A 25886-nucleotide genomic window follows, 5' to 3' on the forward strand; every position below is an offset into this window, starting at 1 on the left:
TGGCACAATCAGGGCTCACTGCAGTCTCAAACTCCTGGGCTAAAGCCACCACACCCAACTATTTTTATGTATGTATGTATGTATGTATGTATGTATGTATGTATGTATTAGTAGTAGTAGTAGTAGTAGTAGTAGTAGTAGTAGTAGTAGTAGAGACAGGGTCTAACTATGTTGCCCAGGCTGGTCTTGAACTCCTGGCCTCAATTAATCCTCCCGCCTTGGCCTTCCAAAGTGCTGGGATTATAGGTATGAGCCACCATCCTTGGCTGAGTTCAAGACAGGATTTATAGAGATGACAGCATTTCAGCAAAAGCTGGAAGGTGAGCAAGTGAGCCATGTGGCTGCCTGAGGGACAGCAGTCTGAGAATGGGAGACAAGCAAGGTGGAAGTATGCCCCGTGTGTTCAAGGAATGGCGAGGAGGCCAGAGTGGCTGAGCAGAGTGAGCTGGGTGACAGGTCATGGGGAATGGATCACATAGTAACCAGGAGGTGCTTCTGGTTTATGGTCTGAGAGCAAGGGACAGCACTGGAGGGATTTCTTTTTTTATTTTCTTGAGACAGAGTCTTGCTCTGTCACCCAGGCTGGAGTGCAGTGGTGCAACTCGGCTCACTGCAACCTCCACCTCCCGGGTTCAAGTGATTCTCCTGCCTCAGCCTCCGGAGTAGCTGGGATTAATGCCCAGCTATTTTTAGTAGAGACAGAGTTTCACCATATTGTCTAGGCTGGTCTCGAACTCCTGAACTCAAGTGATCTGCCCACCTCGGTCTCCAAAGTGCTGGGATTACAGGCGTGAGCCACCACACCCGGCCAGCACTGGAGAGATTTAAGTCGACGGGAGACGCGTGCTGACTTACAATTGAAAACCTTTAAGCAGGCTGGGCTCAGGAGGCTGAGGAAGGACAATTGCTTGAACCTAGGAGGCGGAGCTTTCAGTGAGCCGAGATTATGCCATTACACTGCAGCCTGGGCAACAAGAGCAAAACTGTCTAAATAAATAAATAAATAAAATATTTTTAAAAAAACTTTAAACAGGTGGTTGTGTTGTGGAAGGACTGCTGGGGGTCAAGGATGCAAGCCAGGACACTGACCAGGAGGTCACTGCAGTCTTTCGAGAGGGAGTTGATGAGGCTTGCACCTGCCTGGCAACAAGAGAGGTGGTGGAAAGAAACAGGATTCTGGATGAGTTTAGCCTTCCCTCGTTTACTAGCTATGTGACCTTGAAGATGTCTCTTAACCTCTCTAAACCTCGGATTACTCACTTGTAAAACTGTGGTGACTGAACCTCCCTCAGGGGATTATTGAGAGGATTAAATGAGATAATACACGTAAAGCCCTGAGCACAATCTCTAATAGGCGCTTCACTCATTCCCTTCATTTGCGCAAGTAATGTTTTTTGAGCATGTACTATGTGTTGAACACTGGAGAGAGATCAGCAGAGACATAAACAAGTAACAGAATGTTGTTATAGTTGTAAGTGCTCTGAAACCACAAAGCATGAGTAGAATAGGGAGAACCTGTACAGGGGTAGGGAGGGTGGGGAATGGGGGATTTTAGATAGTGAAGTCAGATAAGAGAAGGCTTTCCTAAACAATGAGGAGCCAGTATGCAGGGATCTGAGAGGAATATTCCAGACAGAGAGGACAGCAAAGACAAAGGCCCTAAAATGAGAATGAGTTTGGTCAGAGCTGAGACGGGGCTGGCTCTCAAGGTGGAGCTGGAGCAAAAGTTAGATTGTGTCTTTATTTAAAATTTTGGGCCAGGCGTGGTGGCTCACGCTTATAATCCCAGCACTCTGGGAGGCTGAGGTGGGTGGATCACCTGAGGTCAGGAGTTCAAGACCAGCCTGACCAACATGGCGAAACCCCGTCTCTACTAAAAATACAAAAATTAGCCGGGCGTGGTGGCGCACACCTGTAATCCCAGCTACTTGGGAGGCTGAGGCAGGACAATTGCTCCAATCCAGAAGGCAGAGGTTGCAGTGAGCCAAGATTGTGCCACTGCACTCCAGTCTGGGTGACAGAGTAAGATGTCGTCTCAAAAAAAAAAAAAAATTGATATTTTATTCATCATGGATTTTTATTGCATTAATTTTGAATTTTGGAAATGTTCTTTATAATGATTACTGAGGTTTTTGGCACCTTTCGAATTTCTCACCCAAGGGGATGTGTCACTTACCTCCCCCTAGTCCTGGCTTTGTGGGCAGAAAGAAGCTGAAAAAAATGGCAGCTGCTATTGATGTTGGAGTTACAGAAAGTCAGGGGTTAGGGAGACTTTTCACGGAAGTTGAGATGGGCTGGTGGGCAAGCCTGTGATTCTGTGATTCCGTCCTTTGAGCATGAGGTCAGGGTTACCGTAAAAAATAATCTAATGAGAAATATCTATCTCTCAGTATTCAATTTTTTTTTTTTTTTAGAAAAATCAAGAGCCCAGTTTACACTCAGAGCTTTTTGTCACGACCCAGACCCCCTGAGATTTCAAGTCCACCAGCTTTCCCTTCACCTCGTTCTCTGAGGCCACATGTGTTAAGGGCACACATTAGAGTCTCCTCCAAATCACTCCAGGTAGGGGAAGAATTCTGGGGCTATGAGGTCTCTTCCCAGGCCCAGTCCTGTACTAATGTCACTGTTCTTCCCCAGTCCCCAGGTGATCTTTTTTTTTTTTTTTTTTTTTTTGAGAGGGAGTCTTGCTATGTCACCGGGGCTGAAGTGCAGTGGCACCGTCTCGGCTCACTGCAGCCTCTGCCTTCCAGGTTCAAGCAGTTCTCCTGCCTCAGCCTCCCACATAGCTGGCATTATAGGCACACACCACCATGCCTGGCTTATTTGTTTATTTTTTTGGTAATTTTAGTAGAGACAGGGTCTCGCCATGTTGACCAGGCTGGTCTCGAGCTCCTGACCTCAGGTGATCCACCCACCTCGACCTCCCAAAGTGCTAGGGTTACAGGCGTGAGCCACCGTGCCTGGCTCATGACCTCTCTATTTTACACAGTTCTTTTGACAACAAGACAATGTGTGCAAACTGCAAAGCTCTAACGAAGTTCCATTTTTCGGCTCTTGCAAAGCTTCAGGCCTCTCTGATACCATTGGAAGAAAACCCTTCTACCCCCTATTCTGTTACCTACCCCCCAGGACCAGCCTGGAATGTTCACAAAATTTGGGTCCCCACAAGTAGCTTTGCTTTATCAGGTGTACAGAGTCTTCTGTTGGAAATCTAGACCACATCTTGTTTCGCCATTTGCAGCTTGCCTCGTTTATTTTCTCTTCGTGGGGATTGGAGAGAAATAGCTTTCTCCCTTCCTCATTTGCAGGGACTTTCAAGGCTCCTAGTGGCTTTCTCACAAATAGGCTCTAGTGACCTGCTGGGATATCTTACCCTCCTTCTCTCCATTCCTTCCTTCCTTCCTTCCTCCCTCACTTCCTTACTTTCTCCTTTCCTCTCTCATTCAACACATACTTTTTTGAGTATCTGTGTACATACCATTGAGGACGCAGGATGAATAAGACAGACACGACCCCTCTCATGTTGAGCTCACAATCTGGTCAGGCAGACACATGGAGCAGTCACTATACAGTTGCTATGATGGGGGAAGTATGGGGTGCTGTAAATGTGCATAAATGGGAGGAAAGAAAATCTAGAGCCTTCCACTCCTTTATAAAATACAGGAATGAGGTTCAGAGAAGAAAAGAGTAGTCTCAATCGGACGCAGTGGCTCATGCCTATAATCCCAGCACTTTGGGAAGCCTAGGTGGGTGGAGATCACTTGGGGTCAGGAGTTCGAGACCAGCCTGGCCAACATGGTGAAACCCTGTCTCTACTAAAAATACAAAAATTAGCCAGGTGTGGTGGCGTGTGCCTGTAATCCCAGCTACTTGGGAGGCTGAGGCATGAGAATCGCTTGAACCCGAGAGGTGGAGGTTGCAGTTAGCTGAGATAACGACCCCACACTCCAGTCTGGGAGATAGAGTGGGATTCTGTCTCATAAAAAAAATAAAATAAAAAATAAAAAATAAAATAAAAGAGTAGTGTCTTCAGTCACAGGCTCTGGGGCTTCTCGTTTCTATCCTTTTTGCTTCCTAATACTTCTAAGGCCTCACTTTGGCCTTAGAAGATCTGTAACCGGGAGGGGACTCCAGGTGTGTGACATAAAAGCAGAGGGAATTGCTAAGAAGTGCTCAGCAGATGGCAGTCTGACAAAGTGCACGTGGCTGACGCCAAAGGCCAGGGCAGCTTCTACCCTTCCCACACAGCCAGCTGGGCCAGCCTGGGCTCACTCTTACTCCAGTGCCCCGGGATGTCCACTCTCTAGGAGGCAGGGTCCTCAACCTGGCTGGGACCACAATGAGACTTCTTACTTTTTCCTTCCATGCTTCCTGCCCTAACTCTCCTTTTATGTGTAATGCTCAGTCTGCATAGCGTGTGGTTTCCTAACATTTGCTTGAATTCCACATGGAGCCCAGAAGTCTGTGATAGGCACTGTCAACCAGGATATTGTTGTGCATATTGAGCAGACACGGTCTTCTTTTCAACTCCTCAATCAAACCACTCCATGTGCAACTTGCCCTTGTCCTTGAAGGGTAGCCTTCATACATCTCTAGAAAGACTTGAGATGTTCTGGGGACTTTCTTTGTTTTTTGGTTTTTTTTTTTTTTTGGTCTTATTCTGTTGCCCAGGCTGGAGTACAGTGGCTCTATCACAGCTCACTGTAGCCTTGAACTCCTGGGCACAAGTGGTCCTCCTGCCTCAGCCTCCCAAGGAGCTAGGACTACAGGTGTGTGCCACCACACTGGGCTAATTTTTTAATTTTTTTTTTTTTTTTTTTTTGTAGAGAGAGGGTCTCAGTATGTTCTCTAGGCTGGTCTTGAGTTCCTGGGCTCCAGTGGTCCTCCTACCTCAGCCTACCAAAGTACTGGGATTACAGGCATAAGCCACTAGGCCTGGCCCCAACCTGAGATGTTCTGTACATTTCTACCTCAATAACTTATATTTCTGTGGACCTTTTACAGAATGGCACCAGGCGGGCACTATGGACACATAAATGAATAAATCTAGAAACCGATCCCCACTCCCTCACCAGGCTAATTTTTACTGGTCTAATCTCAAACAACTCCCCTCCCCACCAAAAAGTTGTTAATCTGGGTTTCAGCATGAGCTCAGGAATTTAGGTCTAGAAGAAGGCACCCACTAGGAAAAGATGAAGGGCTGTCTTCTGTGGCTCCCAGAAGATGGACATGTCTGCCAAGATCAGAAAGAGGCCAAAAAAATGTATTCTCCAGAGGCAAAGCTATTTAACATTTCCCAGAATCTTTCTGACCTAGAATAATCTTTTTCCTTCCTGAAATGGTTGAGTCCTAGGTGACAGCTGAGAGCAGGTGGCTGGCTGCTTAGAAACAAAGAAGAAGATCTGGAAATACAGGCAGAACTTTTTGACCTCAGAAAGACTTTTGGTTTCCTTGTGATCTCGGGCTACATGCGGTGTCTTGGTGACTTTTTGGCAACGCTCTTAGCTGACTCAGTCTTGCATTTCTAGCAGCGCACAAGTCCACAAGTAAGCAGGATCTCTTGCTTTGCTGGGTTTGGAGAACCTCCCAAAGAGACATACAGATCAGAGTTCAGCCACGCTGTACTGACTCTTCTTTCGCTTCCACCAGGGAAACATAAAACATCCACTCTTTTATGACAGCTTAAGCAATTAACATTCCTTAGGGAAAATCTAAATGCAAATTGTAGCTGCCACCTCCGGTCCCCTAAGGGGATGAATGCGGGAATATCGAATCTCTTAACAAACAACTTGCGTGAAGAGTTTTGTTCCTAAGAAATCAACGTGTAGTGTATCATTTTGGTAAAATAATAGCTCGTAAAGCAGTGGTTGTTAATGCTGACTGCACATTAGAATTATCTAGGAGGCTTTGAAAAATGCTGACATGTCAGCCCTGCTCCAGAGTTTATGACTTAATTGGTCAAGGGCCTGCTGACATCTGAGCCCCACTTCAGAGTTTATGACTTAATTGGTCAGGGCCCCGTCAGCCCCCACACCAGCATCAGTAGTTTCAGAGCTTCTCCTGGTGAGATTACTGTGTGGCAAGGCACATAGTATTTACTTTTGTGCCAGGTACTTCTAAAGCACTGTATACATATTAATTGTTTAATCTTCACCACAATCCTGTGAAAAAAGCTATTGTGATTAAACACATTTTACAGATTTAAAAAGCCATAATCATATCTAATTTGCTTGGCTTAAAAAAGGACCATTGGAAGAACCGGCAGAGGCTTTGAAACTGAATTTCTTTTCTCTTCCCACCAGTTTCTGGAAGGTGAATTGAACAATATGGAGAGAGATTTCCTCAAAGATATGAAGGAAGCCAGCTCCTTGGAAAGACAAACACAGATCTATTGACATTTTAGATAACTGCAAGGTGTTAGCTGAAATCACCCTGCTCACTAGATTTAGTATAATTTAAAGTCCCCTTGGCCAGGCATGGTGGTTCACGCCTATACTCCCAACACTTTGGGAGGCCGAGGCAGGTGGTTCACTTGAGGTCAGAAGTTAGATACCAGCCTGGGCAACATGGTGAAACCCTGTTTCTACTAAAAATACAAAAGAATTAGCCAGGCGTGGTGGTGCACGCCTGTAATCCCAGCTACTCGGGAGGCTGAAGCAGGAGAATTGCTTGAACCCAGGAGGCAGAGGTTGCAGTGAGCCGAGATCATGCCACTGCACTCCAGCCTGGGTGACAGAGTGAGACTCTGCCTCAAGAAAACAAAGAAATAAAAATTAAGGTCCCCATTCTCTAACTCATAGATATCAATGCTCTCCAAATTTTTGCAAATGTCTGGGGGACTTACCTTTTCACAGTTGCTTCTGCTCTAAGATTGTGTTTCTGCTAGTAAGTTTAGATCAAGGGCCATCCCACAGCAGTCCATGGACCTAGATACAGAACGCAGCTACTGTCCCCATTCTCAACGGCCCTCACCTGCCCCGCCCAACATGGCCTTCATTTGAGGAGATGATACTGAAAACTTGGAGAGATGAAGGAATTTACATCTATACAATATAAGCCCTAAGAACTCAGCTTTAAATATTAGATTGCTCTTTTTTTTTTTTTCTTTTGAGACGGAGTCTTACTCTGTCACCCAGGCTGGAGTGCAGTGGTGCGATCTTGGCTCACTGCAACCTCTGCCTCCCAAGTTCAATGAATTCTCCTGCCTCAGCCTCCTGAGTAGCTGGGATTACAGGCTCGCGCCACCACACCCAGCTAATTTTTGTATTTTTAGTAGAGATGGGGTTTCACCGTGTTAGCCAGGATAGTCTTGATTTCCTGACCTCGTGATCCGCCCAACTTGGCCTCCCAAAGTGCTAGGATTACAGGCGTGAGCCACCGTGCCTGGCCTAGATTCCTCTTAAAAGTCGTTTTAGCTCTTTCATCATTGGAAATTTTACTGTAGCTGCTCTCTACCTTTTCTCTCTTCCTGTCTCATTTCTGTTTTCTCTCTTTCTATACTTCACGACCAAGCTTTACAACTTGAGAACCAACCTTATATGTGTAGATGAATTATGAAAGTATTTTTTGGTAGAACCAAGAATGCTCCTTCCCCAAGATAAATTTTAGGGCCACCTGTTGAGATAATAGTTAATATTTACATAAGACTTTCCCCCCTTTCTTACATGAAAATAAAGATTTGATAACTTCGGACAAATTTATAATTCACCATAGGTTCCTGGTAGCCTCACCTTGAAGGAAGAGAGGTAGTCTCAGTTTTCTTGTTTGGGGCATAGCCATTATGCTTTGACAAGTCAACATTAGGACCAGACCTTGCACATGGGGGTCTCAGTAGGAGGAGAGGGAAATAGGCTGCTTTTTAAATTTCATTTTATATATATAAAAAATAAAGTCTGTCACCCGGGCTGCAATACAGTGGCGAGATCACGGCTCACTGCAGCCTTGAACTCCTGGGCTCAAGCAATCCTCCCTCCTCAGCCCCCTGAGTAGCTGGGACTACAGGTGCACGCCACCATGCCTGGCTAATTTTTGTATTTTTAGTAAAGACGGGGTTTCACCACGTTGCCCAGGCTGAAAAATGAGCACTTTTATATTACTTATACAACTTTTGAATTATCAGTGGTATAAAAGTAAATTTTTACATATATTACGTATGAGAGGCTGGGTGCGGTGGCTCACGCCTGTAATCTCAGCACTTCAGGAGGCTGAGGTGGGTACATCAACTGAGGTCAGAGGTTTGAGACCAGCCTGACCAACATGGTGAAACCCCATCTCTACAAAAAGAATGCAAAATTAGCCGGGCATGGTGGCACATTCCTGTAATCCCAGCTACTTGGGAGGCTGAAGCAGGAGAATCACCTGAACCTGGGAGTCAGAGGTTACAGTGAGCCAAGATCGTACCATTGCACTCCAGCCTGGGCAACAAGAGCAAAAATCTCCATCTCAAAAAAAACTATGTATGATAATATAATGTAGTATGTTTATGGATATACATTAGTATTCTGAAAATAGATATACCTAGAAGAGCTATATCAGTAAGACCGAAAGAAAAGTCTAGAAAAGTTTTATCTATACATCATTATATTATATACACTGGACATATAAATACTCTTCCATATATCATATAAGTGAGAAAAGTTTGGATAATTGAACAAACGACATTGGAAAAGTTGGCTAGTCATTTGGAAAAAAAATTGGAGTCCCTCTGTACTTACTAGAAGAATATATAGGTAAATATGGTCATGTGTTACATAGCTATGTTTTGGCCAGTAATGGATACATATATGATGGTGGTCTCATAAGAGTATAATGGAGCTGAAAAATTGCTATCACCTAGTGATGTTGTAGCTGTAGCCATCATAATGTCATAGGGCAGCACACTACCTTCCCCGTGTTTAACTACACAAATACCATCGTATCATAATTGCCTACAGGATCCAGCACCGCAGGCTATCCCATACAGCCTGTGTATGTAGTAGGCTCTACCCTTTGGATTTGTAAACGTACACTCTGTGACGTTTGCACAATGATGCAATCTCCTAACTACCCATTTCTCAGAATCTGTTGTTAAGTGACACATAACTGCTTCTATTATCTCAAAGTAAGAAAATATTCTCTAATCAAGACATTGAAGACACTAAGATAGATTTAACTGCCACTTCAAAGCAATACCCGTGGGGCCTTAATGAGCCAGCAAAGAGTCATCTGGAAACGAGAAGAATCTAAAGGTGAGAGTATGCCTGCAGGACCAAACTTGGCCTACCAGGGCAGAGTTCCAGAGGGAGAGAGTAGAGGAAAAATGCACAAACACCAACTACAAGGAGGAGAGCGGTCAGGGAGAAACTATTCACCTTGAGGGTCAAAGAGAAGACTTGGAGAAAACATTCCTCCAACTCTTGGCCTCAAGCGATCTTCCCACCTCTGCTCTCCCAGTCGCTGAAGCCACAGGCTCATGGCCACCCCCACAGATAGAGAAAGCATTTGTGAAAACAGCAGGGACTTTCAGATAACACATGCCTTGCACTTACACAAAAAAGAAAGTGCATGTGACCTCTAGAAACCAAATAGAGGAAAGATGTAGTAAGGATCAACTGAATGAAGGCCCTGCGCGACAGCTCGTGCCTGTAATCCCAGCGCTTTGGGAGGCCCAGACGGGCAGATCCCTTGAGGCCAGGAGTTTGAGACCAGCCTGGCCAACATGGCGAAACCCTGTCTCTACCAAAAATACAAAAAATTAGCTGGGCGTGGTGGCACACACCTGTAATCCCAGCACTTTGGGAGGCCAGGAGTTTGCAACCAGACTGGGCAACACAACGAGACCCCATCCCCAAAAAAGAAAAATCAGGTGGGGTGTGGTGGCTCACGCCTGTAATCCCAGCACTTTGGGAAGCTGAGGTGGGCCAATCACCTGAGGTCAGGAGTTCCAGACCTGGCCAACACGGCAAAACCCCATCTCTACTAAAAAGACAAAAATTAGCTGGGCATGGTGGTGGGCGCCTGTGATCCCAGCTACTTGGGAGGCTGAGGCAGAAGAATCGCTTGAACCAGGGAGGTGGAAGGTGCAGTGAGCCAAGATGGCACTACTGCACTCCAGCCTGGGCAACAGAGTGAGACTCTGTCTTAAAATAAAATAAAATAAAATAAAATATCACATAAATGTCAGAGAAAAAGATGGAGAAATAAAAGCAATCAAAAGAAGGACGAGAGGCTGTGAAGGGCCCAGGTGCCCTGCTGACTGAGGTTTGATCACGACCCAGTGGGCCTGCATTTCCTATGGAGGGTAAAAAACTAAAGATTCAATATCTCAGCCTTCTTAGAAGGATACAGGTCTTCTTCTGACATGAAAACATGTTGAAATTAAGAAAAATCAAGTTGCAGAGATGTATAGAAAAAATGGTGTGTGTGTGTGTGTGTGTGTGTGTGTGTGTGTGTGTGTAAGAGAGGCTGAACTGTGCCTTGGCCCACCCCCGACCAATTTGTATGTTGAAGCCCTAATCCTCAGCCTCTCAGGATGTGACTGTATTTGGAAACAGCCTTCAAAGAGGTAATTAAGGTTAAATGAGGTCATTAGAGTGGGCCCTAATCTAACAGGCCTGGTGTCTTTATAAGAAAAGGAGATTAGGACACAGCCTCACACAGAGGGAAGACCATGTGAGGACACAGGGAGAGGGCGTGGCTACCCAAAAGCCAAGGAGAGAGGCCTGAGAAGAAACCAGCCGTCTCAACACCGCGATCCTGCACTGCCAGCCTCCACAACTGTGAGAAAATAAATCCTGTTTTTGGAGTAACTGGTCTGGGGTATTTTGTTAAGGCAGCCCTAGCAAACAGGATGTAATAAAATAAAACTTGAAGAAAATACGTAATTTTTAAAATTTCTTTAAGAGGTGGGGGTCTCACCATATTGCTCAGATGGGTCTGGAACTCCTGGACTCAAGCAATCCTCCTGCCTCAGCCTCCTTAATAGCTGGGACTGCAAGCGTGAGCCACCTGGCCCAGCTTAAAACTGGAAGAAAATTCATCATTCTCTAGCTGAGGTTACTTCTGAATGGGTGGCTATATAAGGGACTTTTAACTTTTTTTTTTTTTTTTAAAGTCAGGATCTCTCTCTGTTCCCAGGCTGGAGTGCAGTGGCACAATCAAAGCTCACTACAACCTCCGCCTCCTGGGCTCAAGGGATTTTCCCATCTCAGCCTCCTAAGGGACGACAGGCATGTGCTACCATGCCTGACTAATTTTTGTGTTTTTTGTAGAGATGAGGTCTTGCCATCTTCCCCAGGCTGGTCTCAAACTCCTGGGCTCAAGCGATTTGCCTGCCTTGGCCTCCCAAAATGCTGGGATTATAGGCATAAACCACCATGCCCAGCCTTAATTTTTATTTTTGTTTTTTGTTTGTTCGTTTGTTTGTTTAGAGATGGTATCTCGCTCTGTCACCAAGGCTGGAGTGCAGCGGTGAAATTTTGGCTCACTGCAGCCTCCGCCTCCCAGGTTCAAGTGTTTCTCCTGCCTCAGCCTCCCGAGTAGCTGGGATTATAGGCATGCGCCACTATGCCCGGCTAATTTTTTGTTTTTGTTTTTGTTTTTTGTTTTTTGAGACAGAGTCTTGCTCTGTAGCCCAGGCTGGAGTACAGTGGCACAATCTTGGCTCACTACAACCACCGCCTCCTGGGTTCAAACAATTCTTGTGCCTCAGCCTCCCGAGTAGCTGGGATTACAGGCACACACCACCACACCCGGCTAATTTTTGTATTTTTAGTAGATACAGGATTATGCCATGTTGGCCAGGCTGGTTTCGAACTCCTGACCTCAGGTGATCCACTCGCCTCGGCCTCCCAAAATCGTGGGATTACAGGCGTGAGCCACCATGCCCAGCTTAACTTTTAAATTATACATTTTTGTTTGAACATATTATACTAAGCATAATTTCTTTTTAATGGAAATAAGGAATCTTTTTAAATTAGCTAAGATAAAAGAAAGTTAAAATGCAGAGTAACTGACGCCTCTCTCATGTGGTCACACTTTTGCCTCTGAGCTGCCAATAATGCAACTTACACAAGCACATCCTGTTGGTTACGGTTCACTGTGTCTGTGGGAAGACGGCCTGGACCACTATTAGGAGATACCCACAGCTGGGCACAGTGACTCATGCCTGTAATCCCAACACTTTGGGAGGCTGAGGCAGGCAGATCACCTGAGGTCAGAAGTTCGAGACCACCCTGGCCAACATGGTGAAATCCTGTCTCTACTAAAAATATTTAAAAAAAAAAAAAAAAATCAGCCAGGCATGGCAGTGGGCACCTGTAATCCCACCTATTTGGGAGGCTGAGGCAGGAGAATTGCTTGAACCCAGGAGACAGAGGTTGCAGTGAGCCGATACGGTACCACTGCACTCCAGCCTAGGCAACAGAGTGAGACTCCGTCTCAAAAAAAAAAAAAAAAAAAAAAAGATACCCACCTAGTGTTAATAATGGCATCAAACAACAATGCTCTCTGCTTTGAGCAAAACCAAAGGAGTGATACCTTTGACCAGCTCTAGGGAAACCTAATATCTACTTAGTAGTTTGCTCTGGGGAAAAGAACTGGGACTGGGAGGTCTTTATTGCAGAAGGTAGAGAAAAGTAATTAGGCATTTTTTTTCACTAACATGTATTGAGCTCTTATTATATGCAGTCATTACGTTAAGTGATTTTCATTTATTATTTCATTTAATTGGAAAACAGTGCTTTGGGAGGTTGAGGCTGGAGGATCACTTGAGCCCGGGAGTTCAAGACCAGACTGGGCAACACAGTGAGACCCCATCTCTATCAAATTTTTAAAAAATTAGCCAGCCACGGTGCCATGCGCCTATAATCCCAGCTACTCCGGAGGCTGAGGTAGGAGGATTACTTGAGTCCAGGGCGCCAAGGCTGCAGTCAGCCATGGTCGTGCCATTGCACTCCAGCCTGGGTGACAGAGCAAGACCCTGTCTCAAGAAACAAACAAACAAAATAAAAATAAAAAAATAAAAGGGCAGCTGAATCTGAAAGAGGTTAATGAAATTGGTCAAACCTCTCAGCCAACAGAGAAGCAGTCAGGATTTGGACCCATGTAGTCTGGCTTAAGGCTAATGCTCTCTTAACCTACATCTTGTGTAAGAAGGCCTGGCATCAAGTTTTACTGCAGCTACTTGCTAGATAAATGACCTTGGGAAAATCCCTCCCTATCCGTAGTCCTAACTTCCCTCTTTAGTAGAGAGAGGGCTTCACCTAGATACCCTCTGAGGACCTCTTGGCAGGCCTGGCCCTATTCCATCATTTTGGCAAATGGTCTGGGTGGAGGAATCCAACAGATGGGGCCTCGGTTCCAGCACAAGATTTGCCTTAGCTTTGAAGAGGCAGCTGTGTCCTGGAAGATAGACATTGTCACCAGGAAAGAGATGATGCCTTCTCTGCAGGATCTGCTGCGGGAGGTAGGGGGACTCACTCATAGCCAGGCTGTGGTGCAAGACCTTGGGGATCTCCCTACCGCTCCTTCCCTTCTGAGCCCTACTTCTGCCTCTACTCTTGGCTCCACTGCCATTTTCTCAGCTCTGTCTTGCCCATCAGTGGTGATAAGTGATGCCAAGATCAAGCTGCTGGCAGTTTTTTGTTTGTTTGTTTGAGATGCAGTATTGCTCTGTTGCTCAGGCTGGAGTGCAGTGGCGCGATCTTGGCTCACTGAAACCTCCGCCTCCTGCGTCCAAGCGATTCTCCTGCCTCAGCCTCCCAGTAGCTGGGACTACAGGCATGCACCACCACACCTGGCTAGTTTTTGTGTTTTTAGTAGAGATGGGGTTTCACCATGTTGGCCAAGCTGGTCTCTAACTCCTGACCCCAAGTGATCTGCCCACCCCAGCCTCCCAAAGTGCTGGGATTTCAGGCTTGAGCCACCGCGCCCAGCTGCTGCTAGCAGTTTTTAAAATGTTTTGGTAGAGATGGGGTCTCACTATGTTGCCCAGTCTGGCAGTCCAACATCAAGGATCTGCACTTCCAAACCAGTCAGATCTGCCCCAGGCCCATCTGCAACTCCAGGTATTGAGACCAGGGAATCTGTGAGGGGCAGAATGCCAATTCAAGGGCCATTCTCCGGTGCTGCTTCCATCCAAAACATAACCTCATTCCCACCCCACTCCACACTTCACAGCTTTACACAACACAGTGAATTCGGTGGAGCCACGCTTTCTCTAAAAGTCACTTTCTAAACAGTGCTCTGGGATAGGTCTTCCTTGGAGAGAGGTTTTGTCTTTGAGTTTCTTCAAGGTTTTTCCACCCCAGCATCACTCCCACCTGAGACATCCTCCAATGCACGCCAAAATCTACCTGGAAAGGGCAACAGAATTAAGGGGACTATGGTTGGTATTCTCTCTATCCAGAGATCTGGGTACAGCATTTTAGGACAGGAGAAGCTCCAGACATGAGGAAAGAATGGTGGAATGCGTTCATTTCATGCCCATGCTGGGGGCAGCAGCAGAGGGGCTAAGGCACCTCAAAAGGAAACAGAATAGAGTTCCCTGAACTTTCCATGCCTAAGGTGGTTAGGACCCTGAGAGGCCGCCTTGATGGGCCCCCCTCAGTGTTCAGATGGGAAACTGGGACCTGGAAAAGGGAAGGGATCTGTGAGTCAATGACAGAGGGAACAGTACAATCTGGGCTCCCAAATGCCATTCCAAGGCCATTTCCATGGCAGCCCTCGTCGTATTTGAGAGCTGCCTCCTCCTGTTCATCTCCTCTGATTGCACCGCTGTGAAAAGGTCAGTGCCTGGTGGAGCTGGGTAACATTTTTGTTTCTAGCCTCAGTTTTCCCTGGGATAGGCTTAGGTAGGGCCTTTCAGCACCTATGTCACCATTTTTTTGCTTGCCCCCTATTAACTTGGAAATTTTGTTTAAAAGTTTCTTTTTTTTGAAAGAGAGAAAGAGATCAGAAGTTAGATGACAACCCACACCATTTGGTTAAATCATCGAATACTGGTTTTCTTTCTTAAAGTTAGTGGTTATTACACATTTGAAAAACAGATGACTTTTCTCCTTGCCTACCAAACTTCTAAGACTGTCAATGACCTCAGCGGAAAGGCAAGTCCTGTATGCTGACTTTATAACCCTCCAGGGTCTGGCCCCACAGCACGTTCTAGTCTTATCTCACAGTAGTCCCACCACCATCACCCCTACACACCAGCCTGTGCCTATCCAAGCTGAACTTCATTCTTCTCCATGGACACACCAGCCTTATCACACCTCTGCACATTTCACACACATAACAGTCTCCTCTGCCTGCAATGATACCCACCCCTTTCTTCATATCTTTAAGCTTTTTGTTTGTTTGTTTTGAGACAAGTCTGGCTCTGTCACACAGGCTGCAGTGCAGTGGTGCGATCTTGGTTCACTGCAACCTCTGCCTCCCGGGTTCAAGCAATTCTCCTGGCTCAACCACCCGAATAGCTGGGATTACAGGTGTGCACCACCACACCAGCTTGTTTATTTATTTATTGAGACAGAGTCTTGCTCTGTCACCAGACTGGAGTGCAGTGGCGCGATCTCAGCTCACCTTAACCTCCGACTCCCTGGTTCAAGCTATTCTCCTGCCTCAGCCTCCTGAGTAGCTGGGATTACAAACATGCACCACCACACCCAGCTAATTTTTGTATTTTTAGTAGAGATGGGGTTTCACCAGGATGGTCTCAAGCTCCTGACGTCCAGTGATCCACCCGCCTTGGTCTCCCAAAGTGCTGGGATTAATTACAGCGTGAGCCACCACGCCTCGCCATCTTTTAAGTTGTTTTATACTTCTGCGGGTCTGGCTTAGAAGTCCCTCCTCCTTGAGGTCTGTCTTTAAATTGGAAGTGCCCTCTGTCCCCCTCTGATTGCCCATTGCATTTTATCAATCCCTTTCTTTGAGCAGGCACTACTTTTTCTCCTAGTGGTTAAATAGTCATCTCTCAACTGGACTGTGAACCACAAGGCAGGATTCCTGTCACATGAAGCATCTTGGATTTCCCCATGGCACCTAGAACATATTAATGAGTAACAAACAGTGTGTACCTAAGTTCAGAGCATGAGTAACAAACTGAGTGACCTCAGTTGCGGAGACTCGGAGGCATGACACTTAAGAATGGAACACAGAGACAGAAGAGAACAGAACCCTTCAAGGGAACATTTATGGTGGATGGAAATCAATCACCTTGAGCTAGAGACACAGAGGGCATATAGATAAGGCTAAAAGGAAGAACAGCACAAGTACTGTCCTGGTGAACAAGAAATGCAGTCTCTGCTGGGCGAGGTGGCTCAAGCCTGTAATCCCAGCACTTTGGGAGGCCGAGGCGGGCAGATCACAAGGTCAGGAGTTTGAGACAAGCCTGGCCAACATAGTGAAACTCTGTCTCTACTAAAAATACAAAAAGTAGCCGGGTGACTCTTGCCTCAATCACCTAAGTAGCTGGGGTTACAGGCATACGCCACCACACCCGGCTAATTTTGTAATTTTGGTAGAGATGGGGTTTCACCATGTTGGTCAGGCTGGCCTCGAACTCCTGACCTCAGGTGATCCACCCCTCTCAGCCTCTCAAAGTGCTGGGATTACAGGTATGAGCCACTACCCCCGGCAGAAACACTAATTTTGAGCCAGAAAACGTGGTGAATCTTGGAATTGGGATACGATGGGACTTCTGCTCTCAGGGGCTAGGACACTGAGATGGTAGGGAAAGGGAGTTACAGGTAAAATGTATGGCTATGTTTGGAAATATGTCCGCATGTAGCACTCTAGCCCTATACGAAGACACCTTGGGAAGAGGCTGTGTCCATGTGTCACCTACAGATAGAGCTGTGTGGCCAGAAATTTCTCACACTAGATGTGGCTGCAGCTGAGCATAACACTATAGAGGAGAAGCATTATCTTCTCCTCTGCCACTGGGTGTGTCTTGACAGCTAAAGCTTTGGTCAAGGTCCTCTGGATTTCCAGCACACCATATGTTGATGAAAGTGGTATCTGGGTGACCATCATGTGGACTTGGAAAACACAGACCTGCTGACACGGAAATAATTAGGCTCTCCAGCTTCTAGAGTGGAAGACAGAAAGGGAGGAGGTCTGGAATGGGTTTGTGTATGAGTTTTCTATTGCTGCTGTATCAAATCACCACAAACTTGGTACCTTAAAAACACAAATGTGTGATCTTACAATCCTGGAGGTCAGAAGTCTAAAATGGGCCTCACTGGGCTAAAATCAAGGAGTCAACAGGGCTGCCTTCCTTCTGTTTTTTGTTTATTTGGTTTTTTTGTTTGTTTTTGTGGTTTGTTTTTTTTTTTTTTGAGATGGAGTCTTGCACTGTCGCTCAGGCTGGAGTGCAATGGTACAGTCTCGGCTCACTGCAAAATCTGCCTCCCGGGTTCAAGCGATTCTCCTGCCTCAGCCTCCTGAGTAGCTGGGATTACAGGCACCTGCCACCATACCTGGCTAACTTTTTGTAGTTTTGGGTTGGCCAGGTTTGGTCTCGAACTCCTAACCTTGTGATCTGTCCACCTCGGCCTCCCAGAGTGCTGGGATTACAGGCGTGAGCCACTGCAGCCGGCCTGTTTTTTTTTTTTTTTTTTTTTTTGAGACAGGGTGTCACTCTGTTGCCCAGACTGGGGTGCAGTGGTATGATCACTACTCACTGCAGCCTCCACCTCTCTGGGCTCAGTTATTCTCATGCCTCAGCCTCCTGAGTAGCTGGGACTGCCAGCACGTGCCACCATGCCGGGCAAATTTTTGTGTTTTTTGTAGAGATGGGGTTTTGTCATGTTGCCCAGGCTGGTCTCGAATTCCTAGGCTCAAGCGATCCACCCGCCTTGACCTCCCAAAGTGTTGGATTACAGGCATGAGCCGCCGTGCCTGGCCTTGCATTCCTTCCAGAGGCTCTAGAAGAGAAGTCATGTTCTTGCCTTTTTAGCTTCTAGGGTCTGCCTGCATTCCTCCTGTCTTGGCCCCTTCTTCCATCTTCAAAGTCAGCAGCATAGCATCTTTACATCTTTTCTTCTTCCCTGTTCTACATTCAAGGGATCTTTGTGGTTAAATTGGGCTCATTTGGAGAGTCCAGTGTGACCTTCTTATCTTAAGGTCTGCTGTTTAGCAAGCTTAATACCATGTACAACCCTAATTCCTTCTCACTGTGTAACATAAAATAGTCTCATGTCACATAACATATCACTCCTGACCAGGAGATCAGGACATGGACATCTTCAGGGTGCCATCATTCTTACTGTTACAGTTAACAAAGATTTTGTGCCATGGCAACATGAAGAAACAAACCCTTATCCTTATTTTCCTTCAGTCTTTCTCATCATGTAGAAAAATCTTTGGATCCAAAAGAGAAGACTCTACATTGTTAGACTCAAAGCTCAAAATAGGTGAAGAGGGAAGTACATTAACTCTCCACATGAATGAGTGCTGGGCTTCAGTATTGGAACAGAATTTGCCATGAGATACTGAAAGAATTTAGGATTGAGATTTCCCAGTTGCTCATACAGAGCTTTGAGAATGTATGGAGAATAGCCAAAGTGTTAGAAGACTAGAAATGGGCAAACAGTGTACAGTTTTTTGAAGGGAGGAGGAGGTAGAACCTCTAAACTATAGGTGAATGAGACTGACATTGCTTCTAGTCTCCCAGGCTGGAGTGCAATGGTGCAATCTCAGCTCACTGCAACCTCTGCCTCGCAGGTTCAAGCGATTCTCCTGCCTCAGCCTCCCAAGTAGCTGAGATTACAGGCGCCCGCCACCACACCTGGCTAATTTTTGTATTTTTAGTACAGAAGGAGTTTTGCCATGTTGGCCAGGCTGGCCTCGAACTTCTGATCTCAGGTGATCCACCCACCTCAGCCTCCCAAAGTGCTAGTATGACAGGCGTGAGCCACCGTGCCCGGCCTGAAAATAACTTCGAATGAAATATGAAAGGAATGGTTCCCAAGCACCTAAAAGAATCCTTTGCAATTATGAAACAATATAGGTGCTCTGAGAACAAATCATGTCAGACAAATGTTATTTCCTCCTTTGACATGGTTTCTCCATGGTAGATTTAGAGGAGAGATGGACTCTGTGCATCACCACATTCTAAGAAACTCATGGAGCTTTCCTAAGGCAGAGGCCATAGGTGGCTCATCTGTAAATTAACAGTGGTGTGCTGGGACTGCCTCATGCTGGCTCACAAGAGCTGTTTATGCAAATACATCTCTTTCCAACTCTATGTTCAATGACATCACCTTGGTAGTTTGAAATCTGCCATGGTAGGAAGTAGTTACGCCATGGAAATCAGCAAACATTACAAACTAGGGCTTTTTTTTCTTCTGGGTAGTCAGCTGTTAAAACACTCACAGCCACAACACGGCGTCCACGGCAAGTATCTGGTACAAGACACAGCAGGTGCCCAATGAATGTTGGCTGAATAAATAAATAACTTGACCAAAAAACTAAACAAAGTCTCCCGTAATAAAATTGGGGTCAAGATAGAGACATCTTAGCTACATGCCAGTGCAATGAAAATTTTAAAAACAAACAAACAAAAGGAAAAGAAAAGAAAGAAGAAGAAAACGAATCAATGTCAAGTTGGAGGGAATTTTCTAAGACTGGGGAAAAAAAAAAAAAAAAAAAAACTTCTGCCCTTGGTCTGCGAGTCTTGAGTAATCTTTGCCAATGTAAAGTCCTGTTCTTGGATTAAATGAAAACTAAAATAACAAAACAAATTATAAAATACAGGGTGGAGTAGAGGTAGGAGAACATAGCAGCATGAGGTATGAAAAGTGAATCTCACTATTCCCAACTGGCCGGAAGATGATGAATGCATTGTGCCCGGATCCAGGTGTCACACAGTTGAACATTCAGAGAAGAGTCACTAGGGTGATGGAAAACCAAAACTTGCCAGATGAGGCATGACAGAAGGAATTATGAGTGTTTTCATTGGAGAAGACTCAAATGAGTGTGAGGTTGTCACCAAATATTTGAATGATTATCACACTGATAGGGCCATCACACTGCCCAACTCCAGGGACACTGTTTACATACTAGTCTACGTGAAAAGCAGCAGATGCCCACAGCTGAGCAACGTGCAGTCTGTACAACCGGAAGCACTTGTCCTGCATATGACAAGGTGTCACTATTTCAAGTAGTAGGAGCCCCTGAGAATTACATTTCAGCTCAATTTCGGTAAGACCCTCAGAACTGCTGAAAAGGATCCCTCGTGCCTTGGATGGAATCTAAGCAGAGGCTGAATGGCCCATGTCTTAGAGGTGGCATAGGGGATTCTGACAACAGAAAATCTGAAGGAGGGATTTTGGTTTGGTTTGGTTTTGGGTTTGGGTCTTTTTTTTGGTTTTTGTTCGTTCGTTTGTTTTGTTTTGCTTTTTTTGACACAAAGTCTCACTGTGTTGCGCAGGCTGGAGTGCAGCGACGCAATCTTGGCTCACTGCAACCTCTGCCTCCCAGGTTCAAGCCATTCTCTTGCCTCAGCCTCCTGAGTAGCTGGGACTGCAGACCTGTGCCACCATGCCCGGCTTATTGAAGGAGGGTTTTCTTGGATGACTTTTTACATTTTTCTAACTCTGAGACTCACTAATCCCAGAAATAGAAACTCTATCATTTATGGAGCTTCTACTTGCACTAGGTACTGGGTTGGGTGCTTTATGTACCTGATTTAATGTGATATTCAGAACAACCCTACAATGTGGATATTATATTTACAGATAAGAAATTGAGACTCAGATATTTATTCTTTGTCTGCACTCATTCAATGATTAAGAAATTTAGCCAGGATTTAAAGCTGAGAATATGTGATTCCTTTATTCTTCCTGAAACACTGGGGATTGGAAAGAAAGTTCACCACCCCCCAACCCCCCATCCCAGAACTTTTGGTTGGCAGCGTGACAAGTCTCAACAGTGGTGGTCATGTCTTATAGGCAAGACTTCATACATTGCCTGAACTGATGACTCAGGCTGAAGACCTCCTCTCCTAGCCTTAGGATGCCTAGTCTGTGGGACCAGACTCTTGCTTTGCTTCTTCCCTTGGGCTGTCATCGCAAATTCACAATGCCCTGAAGAAAAGGAAGATGCTCAGGAAAACATAGCCTCTGAGTTTTCCTCTCTAGATTAAAGGTTGCGAGTCAGATGTCTCTTTATCCTGCCTCTCCACCTACTCCACTGAAACTCAGGTCTTGACAGTGACTCTGTGGCTCACAATCAGCCCCAGGATTGCTTGCTTGCATGGAGCCAGTGACAGACTGGAGCCAGTCCCTGGGAGCTACCAAGTAGCTGACAAACTGGGAAGCGTGATCTTTGACTCATTCATCCATTACCCAACTAATCAGCACTGCATAGCTTGGGTGTTCACAGTGTGTCATCGCGCACCAGAGCCACACCTCTCCATGGCTAGAATAGCTTGCCTGGCTGGCTCCTGAAGCATTTAGAGGATGTTTGTTGACTGGGAAGAACCAGTGCCTTGACTATTACCTAATGAGTTGTATCCACCAGTCATGTAACTCTCCAGTGTGAGAATTTGGTTGTGGGCTGATGTTGTGTCTTAGGCAATTACTTTGGATTTATTTGGAGCCACCCCTGTTGACAGTGGCTAGCACTCACACCTAGGTTTAAAGTCTATTTATTATCAGAGGGCAAAAACCTGTCCTCACAGTGAACACAGCTACAATTACAGTCAGGGATTCATATCTCATTCTCTTTCAGCCTCTCAAGGGCACAATTTATTTTTGGCCTTGCTATTTTTCTGTCTGAATTATTTCCTGCTATCCAGGCACTCCAGACCCCAACATTATTCTGTTCCATCCCACCACCACCATTGTCTGTAAATACACCGTAGAACCATGTCTGTAAATACACCATAGAACCATGAAAATTGGTGCTACAGACAAGACAAAGCACAGAAGGCTTGTCCAACATAAAACAGAAAGTACCATGATGTTTCAACTCAATATCATACCCTCCCCCACCTTAAATGAAGAGCTGTTGTAATGTGTGGCACAAACAATGGTAAAGAAATTGGTAAAAGGTAGTGCATATCTTTACTTTTCTAGAAGATTCTAACATTGTCTTGGAATTCACCAACCTCAGAACTTTGTAAAGACATCATAATGAAATGCTGAGAGTGACTGAAAAAGGTCTGTACTACACACTAGTTAAAAACCCACAATGAGGCCGGGCACAGTGGCTTACGTCTGTAATCTCAGCACTTTGGGAGGCTGAGGCTGGCGGATCATCAGTGGAAAGGAGTTCGAGACCAGCCTGGTCAACATGCTGAAACCCCGTCTCTACCAAAAATACAAAAATTAGCCGGGCATGATGGCAGGAGCCTGTAATCTCAGCTGCTTAGAAGGCTGAGGCAGGAGAATCACTTGAACCCAGGAAGCGCAGGTTGCAGTGAGCCGAGATTATGACACTGCACTCCAGCCTGGGCAACAAGAGTGAAATTCTGTCTCAAAAAGCAAAAAAAACTTCAAAAAACCCACAGTGGGTTCTGATGTCCAACTCTGCTCCTCTTCAGATGATGCCAGTGATGACCCTAAACCAGAGGGGCAGGTTGGGTCTAATTATTTGTAGGCAGCCGATGTCTCCTGGTCTCACACAGGACACCCTGCACTGGGATGTCTGCCTCTTTCTATAGGATCCTATTACTCAGCATCATCTTTCTGCACAAGCTGAAGCTGCAGTGTTTGGATGCTGAGTCTGAGAATAGCTGAGTGAGGCTGAATGCTCTGAATCTCTAACCCAAGGGCTGTGAGCATGTAATCTGCTGGGAACTTTCTCCTCTAGTGACTGTATTCATATATGTTGTGGCCAAGAAAAGGAGGTTTAAAGCCCCTCTGTCTGGAGGAGTTCCTTCCTGCTTGAGATCGGAACTGAAAACGACTTCTCCATTTGCACAATGCTCTGGCATTTACTGGGCAACAGTGTTACGTGCCTCTGCAGCGAGAGTAACTTGAGATACTGCTTTTTAATCACTTCTTGCCCAATATCTCATATTACACAGTCATAATCCTCTCATACTTATTAATCAGAAAGCAGAACAGTTGGTGAATAGCTTGAGTTCTTCAACTGCAATCTGTAAGGGATATAGTGAAGTGCTGTTTGTGTCGTTCTATTGGAGAAATCAGGGGAAGGTTTGATGGGGGAAATGTCACCTACCTATATCATTTTCTTTCTCTTTTTTTTTTTTTTTTTTTTTTTGAGATGGAGTCTCGCTCTGTCACCCAGGCTGGAGTGCAGTGGCACAATCTCAGTGCACTGCAACCTCTACCTACCAGGTTCAAGTGATTTTCCTGACTCAGCCTCCCAGGTAGCTGAGATTACAGGCATGCGCCACCACATCAGCTAATTTTTATATTTTCAGTGGAGACAGAGTTTCACCATGTTGGCCAGGCTGGTCTTGAACTCTTGGCTTTAAGTGATCCAAGCACCTCGGCCTCCCAAAGTGCTGGATTACAGGCGTGAGCCACCTTGCCCAGTCATTGACTGCAACAGTAGACATTTCGTATTGTGGGCTGCAGAGAATTCCAAAGAATGCTACTTTCTCATTAGAGCCATCTTTAATGGATATTCCCTGAAAGAAAAAGATTAAAATTCAGTTTGCTACATGTACATCTGTAGAATGAATTCCCAGAAGTAGAACTGTTATATCAAAAGGCATGTATATTTATTTATTATTATTATTTTTGAGACGAAGTCTTACTCTGTCGCCCAGGCTGGAGTGCAGTGGCACGAACTCGGCTTACTGCAAGCTCCGCCTCCCGGGTTCAAACCATTCTCCTGCCTCAGCCTCCCAAGTAGCTGGGACTACAGGCGCCCACCACCTGTATTTTTAGTAGAGACGGGGTTTCACCCTGTTAGTCAGGATGGTCTCGATCTCCTGACCTCGTGATCCGCCCGCCTCGGCCTCCCAAAGTAGGCATGTGTATTTATAATTTTCATATAGAGTTTGTACCAATTTCTGCTTCCACCAGCAAGTGTATGAGAGTGCTTATTTCCCCACATTTTTGTAAATAAAATGGGCTTTCAAACTTTGCCAATTTCATAGGTGAAAAAATACATTTGTGCCTCACTGTGAAAAAATTCATCTTTTTGTCACTGGAGACTTTTTGAAAGAGAGGATTGGGTCCTGCCAATGTTTCCTTGGGGTTTACTCATACCACCCAGGATCCTGAAGAAAAATGGAGTGGGCCACGTGCAGTGGCTCATATTTTGTACTTAAAGCTTGCATCGGGTGCTTTCCCAAGCATCCAGGCCCAGGAATGACACTGTATTGGGAAATGAGCTAATTAACCACATCCCTTCTTCCTAAGCCAACTCCAGGGCAACTGCAACATTATCATAGAAGTTGCACAAGTCAATGGCCAGGTGCAGTGGCTCATGCCTCTGACCTCAGCACTTTGGGAGGCCGAGGTGGGTGGATCACTGGAGATCAGGAGTTCAAGACCAGTCTGGCAAACATGGCGAAAACCCATCTGTACTAAAAATACATAAATTAGTCGGGCATGGTGGTGGGCGCCTGTAATCCCAGCTACTGGGGAGGCTGAGGCATGAGGATCACTTGAACCTGGGAGGTGGAGGTTGCAGTGAGCCAAGATTGTGCCACTGCACTCCAGCCTGGGCAACAGAGCAAGACTCCATCTCTAAAAAAAAAAAAAAAAAAGAAAGAAAGAAAAGAAAAGAAAAGAAAAATGGGGGTAGAAGAGAGGAAGGAGATCAGGCAGAAGGAGAGAGGAGAGGAGTAGTAGACAGCAGAAAAGGGATGGGGAGCTGGGCGCGGTGGCTCATGCCTATAATCCCAGCACTTTGGTAGGCTGAGGCAGGTGGATCACGAGGTCAGGAGTTCAAGACCAGCCTGACCAACATAGGGAAACCCCGTCTCTACTAAAAATACAAAAGTCAGCCGGGCATGTTGGCGTGCACCTGTAATCCCAGTTACTCAGTAGGCTGAGGCAGGAGAATCACTTGAACCTGGGAGGCAGAGGTTGCAGTGAGCCAAGATCGTACCACTGTAATCCAGCCTGGGTAACAGAGTGAGACTCCGTCTCAAAAGAAAAAAGAAAAGAAAAGAAAAGAAAAGAAAGGAAAGGAAAGGAAAAGAAAAAAGAAAAGAAAAGGGGTGAGGAGGGTGAGGAAGTAGAGTAGCAGTAGGTTGGGGTACTCAGAGTGTAGCTAGAGGTTATAGTTCCCAGCTAATCAGGTATGTTCTTGTTTTCTCTCCATTTGACCGATCGCCACCCATCAACACACCCATTTTCTACCCAGGTGCTTTACTTCCTGTGAGCAGCGAGTTGTGTTGTAGGTGCTAACTCATCTTGACTGCTCATGACATTCTCAGATTTCAAGACAGACACTAGACGTGGATGCACCTACTGCCCAAGAAGTTCTTTCTAGGAGGGCCAGGGGGGAAAAAAAGTGGAGGGAGTTGTTAGGGTAAACAGTGAGGTTTCTAATGCTACATCACTGATTATTTGGGATGGGAGAAATGACCACAGTGAATTCTGGGCTAATCAAAAAGACCTCAGGTTAATTACTACCGGGAGATAAAAACCAGTGGATCAAAAGTTTTAGTACTAATTTATACGGTTTGTGCAGAGTGCAATTGCCAGAGGAAAAGCTAATCTGTTAGGCTCTTTGGGCTGTAAGGTACAAAGACGTTTATCCAGATTGCCTTGAATGTTGATGGTTTATGAAGCTATATGTATAAGACAGAGTGCTGACCATACAGCCAGGTCTCTAGTGAACTTTTTGCAGCTAAACAACTATCCTTTCCCATCCCCCAGGCCTAGAACATAGTTTGATAATGGGAAGATTATACAGCAGGAGTCCCCAACCAGTAACAATCTATGGCCTGTTAGGAACTGCGCAGCACAGGAGGAGGT

Source organism: Macaca mulatta, chromosome 15 (genome assembly GCF_049350105.2).
Source record: "Macaca mulatta isolate MMU2019108-1 chromosome 15, T2T-MMU8v2.0, whole genome shotgun sequence".
Classification (NCBI taxonomy): domain Eukaryota; kingdom Metazoa; phylum Chordata; class Mammalia; order Primates; family Cercopithecidae; genus Macaca; species Macaca mulatta.